We start from the raw sequence: 6,303 nt of genomic DNA, 5'->3' as shown, positions 1-6,303 counted from the left end.
CCTTCACTCAAAAATTTAAGCCAATGAGTTATGAGTCGACTATGATATATTAACTGTTTTATACTATACTAGTTCTCCGATGTTAGACTTCTCTAACACAACTCACATATGTATCTCACCAATCTCTACACAACGCTCACCATCCAACTTCATCCTTGATCTCTTTCTCCAAATCCAACCATGACGCTCATTGGTTTCTAAATCGTCGATCTCTTTTTCCAAATCCAACTTCACTAATTGTTGGAAGCTCGCATCAGAAATTCGATAACTTCACACAAGGAGCTCACCAAGAGGGACCAAAGTTCGAGTTTGTCAACATATTCGGTTTGATCGACATTTACCTAAAAGTTTAAGTCAATGAGTTATAGGTCAATTAGGATATATTAACTGTTCTACATCATATCAATTCTCCGATATAAAACTTCTCTAACACAATTCAAGCGTGTATCCCAACAATCTCTCACTCACACGTAAGCTCAATATTTGGTCTGATCCCCCTTAATCCAAGTAATCATTCTACATCAAAATATTTCAACTTCAATCCCCATCGAAGCCCGGCTTTATCCTTGGCCTCTTTCTACGCACCCAACCTTGAAGTCTGCGATACACATCGCTTGAAATATTGCGTTGATCACCCGGTTCTTTTCTTTGAGATATTCGTTAAACACGGGGATCGGATTGGAGCCCATTAATCTACCATAGGCTCTTATACCAATTGTTGATAGGGTATAACAGAAGTTCAATACCTTCATCCGGGGAGTTCAATAAGAGAGATTCCAAATCCGAGCCTGTCAATATATTTAGCTGGATTCATTTTCGCTCAAAAGCTTAATTCAATGAGTTATGTGTCAACTATGAAATATTAGCCGTTTTGCACCACATTAATTTTACGAAGTGAAACTTTTCTAACACAATTCATATATACATTCAAAAGAATTCTCCACTTTTTAATGCCCGTTCATGTTTACATCTCGATTCTCACCAAAGTTAATAGCTTCTGAGAATACCAATAACACAAATACGAATGTACTAAAAATGCGAAATCTTTTTGATCGTTTTCGCACGACAATTCTTTTCAGGCACCGATTTTTCGTTAAAGACACGAGCCGACAGTGGATCCTCGATAACACAATTCGGCATTTAAGCCAAAAATGCTTAAAAAAGAGAGAGAGGAAATACAGACAAGATAATATGTGTTTTTGATTTGATCCAAGCAAAGTCATTCCTAAAATCCACGCGGCTCTCCATCTGACCGCGACTGGATTTTTAAGGAACCCATCTAACGGCCATCAATGACTCAATAGAGGGACCTGGTAAAAGCCGTCGTCTTCCTTAACCGCTTGATGTCTAATGCAAATTTACGAAATAATATACTATGATTCGTGGAATCCCATATGAAAGTTTTTAAATCTCGATCCCTTGAATTGGCTATTGCAAATTTTCCTTATCTGGCTAACCGTCGGCAGTCATGAAGTTCAAGCACGGTGTTTGAGCCCAAAAGAGCCTAACATGTATTGGCCTAGCTAGGACTGTGTCCGAAAATCAAATCTAATTGACCAATTCAAAGCGGTTATGCAAGAATCGATTTGATTTCCGGTTCCGGATGCGGAACTGAATCGCTCAGAGATACACACACATACATACATACTTTTTAAAGAATAAATAGAAAGAAATTGTAAAAAAAAAATTAATAGACCAGTTCCAATTTGGGACCGCCTCTCCATCTTATTATTTGTTCTCGGTTTTAGGGTAGAACCGGCACAACTAGAGAACCGATTACCCCTAGAGGCCGTAATAATTGATTGGGGCACTATCATTTGTTGCTGTGGGGGATTGATCCGTAGACGACTAGTGATTTGATCCTGTGGACGTAAATTATTGCATGTGGAAGACATTGTTTGGGTCGCAAAGGAATACGATGCTTTCATTTTCCTTTGAAAGACCGGGCTCCTTTCTTTTATTTCATTTTTCACTATTTTCATTTCTAAGAAGAATTTCCATTTTCCTTATTGAAGATGTTTTCGGAAAGTCCTTGTTGCGCGTTTAAAATCCTTCGACTAAACCCAAATGGGTTCTTGGGCTTTGGCCCAAATAAGGTTGGGGCCTAAAAGGATTATCCACACGGGAATCTTTTATTCAATTTAATCCGTTCGTTTTCCAATAAAAAGTTCTAGGTCGGTTTTGGACAGAGAGTGTCAAATGCAAAAGATACTTATATTTACGCAAAAGACGTGATACAGACTCTTGGCAATTCGACAACCCACTTGTTTGACAATGAGATAAACTTCGACGTACTAAGATCCAAGGTGCAACTCTGGAATTTAATCGACGAGGCCGAACCAGATTTTAGGACACAATGTCGGAATCTAATCGACGACACTGGACGGTGGATGTAGGACACAATACCGGAATTTAATCGACGGTATTGGACAGGGTGAGTGATGAGTACAACATCGGAATTGAATCGACGATGCTAGACTTAATGAGCGGGTGCCGGAATTTAATCGACGACACTTAACTTTGGGTATGACCCTTACCGGAATTGAATCGACGATGGGAATCTAAAAACTACGATTAAACTAAAGACTAGGTAAAAGAGTAAAGATTTGTTTGTTGAGTTGTTCGAGGGGTTTCCTTGTTGAATGATCTGCGATATTTATAGGGAGCTTCTTGGTAACCGCCTCTGCACGTTCTTCCACCCTTCGACGATTTTCATCGACGGTTCATGGATTTGCGCGCCACTTCCTTTTCCACCTTTTGGGATTATTGCTTTTTTGCATAACTGCTTTGTTCATGGTTTCTTCGCACGTCTTTTCCCTCTGCTTTTTGGGAACTACCGCCTCTGACGCGTGGCATCCTCTTGATCCATCAGAACCCGATTCCAAGACGCTCACCTGTAGGTAATCATACCATCCCCACGTACTTGTCACGTGACACCCTAGGTGATTCTAGGTGTCAACAGTCCTATATCGCAATCACTAAACTATGAGGTTCATTTATACTTTCTTTTTATATACATGGTCACCATCTACTTAAATTTGTTTAAGCATTTGAATTAGACATTCTAACATAGCATCAGAATAAGAGGTTCCGAGTTCAAATATTTCCAAACCCATATCTGTCTATCCTACTATATATTTCTATGCTTTAGGACGCATTTGCTTTGAAGAAGATAACTTAAATGAAAAATATTTTCCTAAAACTCGTCCTTTGTATTGCTAAAAGAATTGAATGATCGTACAAGAAAATATTCAGTCATAAATTATTGTTCATTATGATAACATTTTTCATTGACTGGTTATTCCACGATATAAAGAATGACCATTTTTAGGATAATAGTTTTTCAAATCATTTATTTTCCTGAAAAACAAATGCACTCATAGTCTTCGATCAAAGATCATTCTATGCGTGAAGGAGAGCGTCATTACTACGCCTTCATTCAATATTTTAATCTTTTAAAATAATTATCAATAATCCAATAAAAATATTTTTCATGTTATATATAATCACCGTCGTACCCGAAATAAAATTAACGGTGTGTTTGTTTGAATGCAAGTGTTTTCCGAGAATTAGTTTTCTGGACTTTCACTCGTTTGTTTTGCTGAAAATGATTTAGTCAATGGAAAATACTTTCCAGTTAACAAAAAATTCATGTACAAAATTAGAAAAGTGAATTCCTATACTAAAGAGGTGAAAACACTTTTCGAACTATTAGTCTTTTTAAAAATTTATATTATGTACTTTCATTTATATTTTTATTTTTTAAAAACGTTTTTATTTTATTTTATTTTATTTTTATTTTCTTTCTTTTTTTTTTTTTTTTTACTTCTACCTCTGCTGGTCGCCGGGCCTCGGTGACGGCCTATTGGTCGGCGAGCCTTGAGCTCTCCCATGTTTGCCACCAGCCGATTGCGGTGGAGGACGTTGCAACCGAGGAAGAAGGAAAAGAAAAAAATAAAATAAAAATAAAAAAAATTTAAAAATTGAAAGTTGTTTTTGTCTCAAACAGAATCATGAGATTGAAATCATTTTCCAAATGAGATAAAAAAAAATTATAGTATTTTCCTAAAAAATTATTTTATGGAAAGTATTTTCCTTCAACGCGAAGTTTTTCACGAACAAACACACAGAAAAAGTTTTATTGGGAAATATTTTCCACGGATTGTAGTGTTTTGGGAAGTAAAATATGTGGTCAAATAAAATTGCTTTTTGGCCAATGAAAAATATCCTTCTAAAACTTTCAAAAAGGAAATCATTTGCTATCTTTCTCGCTAGGGCTCTCTCGATGCTCTCGCCCCTGGTGCATTGGTACGTCGTCTCCTCTAGCAAATCTACTAGCTCGAGACCATCCCCTCCACCATCGGAGCCACCCCCGCCTCGGCGGAGCCTCCTCTCACCTCCTCTGCTCAACCTCTCCCTCTTAGACGCCGATTTCGTCCTCCAACCCTTGATCCTCGCCTTCAACCCCGCCTACAGCAAGATCGTGGAGCTCGCCCCCAAGTGCACCTTCAAGCTCTGCACTCAACCTTGTCTAGCTTCGGGCTCAATTTTGAAAGTATTGTAGGGCGTGAGTTAGGTGGGATCGAGGAGAAGGCCATCGAGCTTAGCATGCTGAGGGTTGCCGGATCTGGCGAGGCTCGAGCCTTGTTGGCCTTAGGCGAGCGATTGTGGTTAGTCCCCACGATCGTGGACCGGCAAAGAAAAAAAAAGGAAAATAAAATTAATTATTTGTTATTAGCAAACCTAAAATATAATTAATATTTCAAATTTTTTTTTGGTAATTTTCCCTAGGAAGATCAACTCCCTACTAAACAATGAAAAATATTTTCCAATTCATTTTTAGGTCTTAGCTAAATGCCAAAAAATATTATTATTTATTGAAAACATGACTTTTTGAAAAATATTTTTTGCAAAACAATCGGAGCCTAAGTATTAATGAAAAGTATTATGATTTTATTCCTTAACAATCATGACTTGCCCGATGTGCTTGGATGGAGAGCATCCAAGATTCCAACCCCAATAGAATTGGGGGTTGACAGGTTGAGCCACACTTCCCGTCCCGTCCCGTCCCGTCATAGTCTTGGGTTCGAGCCGGGAGAAATATTCTGAATTCATCGGAATAATGCGAGTAGCGCAAATTGTTGGAGAGATGGATTAGTCGAGGTCCGCAAAATCCTACCCAAACTTAACGTGACTGCTAAATCATAAAAATAAGTGAACAAAATATTCTAACGAAGTTCCATTCTTATCTCTCTCTCTGTATTTGGTATTTATCACTTTAGATAGCATCTGTCCATGGACACAAGTTTCTTTTGTCGTAACTCCTAAGCAAAGGATCTGATGTCGATAGTGATGGTTAAACCCTTATAGCTATCACACGCCTATAAGCTAAATTACGGTTAAAATTGTTGTATCTATCAACTGTCAGTCCCGCACGATATCTTTCGCTTGCTTCTTGTGATTCAAATGGAACAATTACATCCATCCCGGAAAAAACAAAAACAAAAACAAAAAACCTCGCGTCTTTTTCCTCCTCCCTCTCGCCTCTCATAACCGAAAAAGTGTCTAAAAACTCTTAAACCTTTTATATTGGTGCCGATTCAATCCCAAACTTTTTTCATTTGTGTCAATTGAGTCTATCTGGCCAATGAAAAAAGTTTGGGATTGAATTGGCACAAATACAAAAAATTTAGGATTAAATTGATATACATACAAAAGGTTTATGATTTTTTAGATACTTTTCCTCTCTAACCATGGGTAATAGAACCGCCATCGGCGACCTCTGCAACTTTGGCAACTACCATGGTCCTGGCTTCGATGACCCGATTGTGGCGTGTCGGGCGACGGCATCGGCAGTGGTGGCGATAGGGAGATGGAAGAGAATTCACAGAGTGGCTGGACGTCCAGGGCAAAGTCCCTGTAAAGGAATAATAACCATCTATTCACAGGATTAAACCGATAAAGAACCATCTATTCACAACAATCCATTATTGGCCCCACTCTATTCTATCGTAGTCGAATAGCTATCTAATTCTATGACTGCGCCTCCACTCCATGGAACGGAGGCGAAAAAGCGAGAAACCACCGTCCCCCAGATTTCGTAAAAAAAGTTGCGATCACGGTGGTGAGCCCGACTTGGAACAGTTGCGGCACGCATGCCGTCCACCATCGAACCATCTCTGTCGCTTCCTCTCTCGCTCGGAACTTTCGAACGTGTCCGAATGGCAAACGACGTGTTCAACGTTTGCACTCATCAATCGGAGCAAATCGACGAACACGATTCCAAGCCCAAGACCCAAATTT

Source organism: Rhodamnia argentea, chromosome 2, assembly GCF_020921035.1.
Source record: "Rhodamnia argentea isolate NSW1041297 chromosome 2, ASM2092103v1, whole genome shotgun sequence".
NCBI lineage: Eukaryota > Viridiplantae > Streptophyta > Magnoliopsida > Myrtales > Myrtaceae > Rhodamnia > Rhodamnia argentea.
This window is presented reverse-complemented; position numbering follows the sequence as displayed.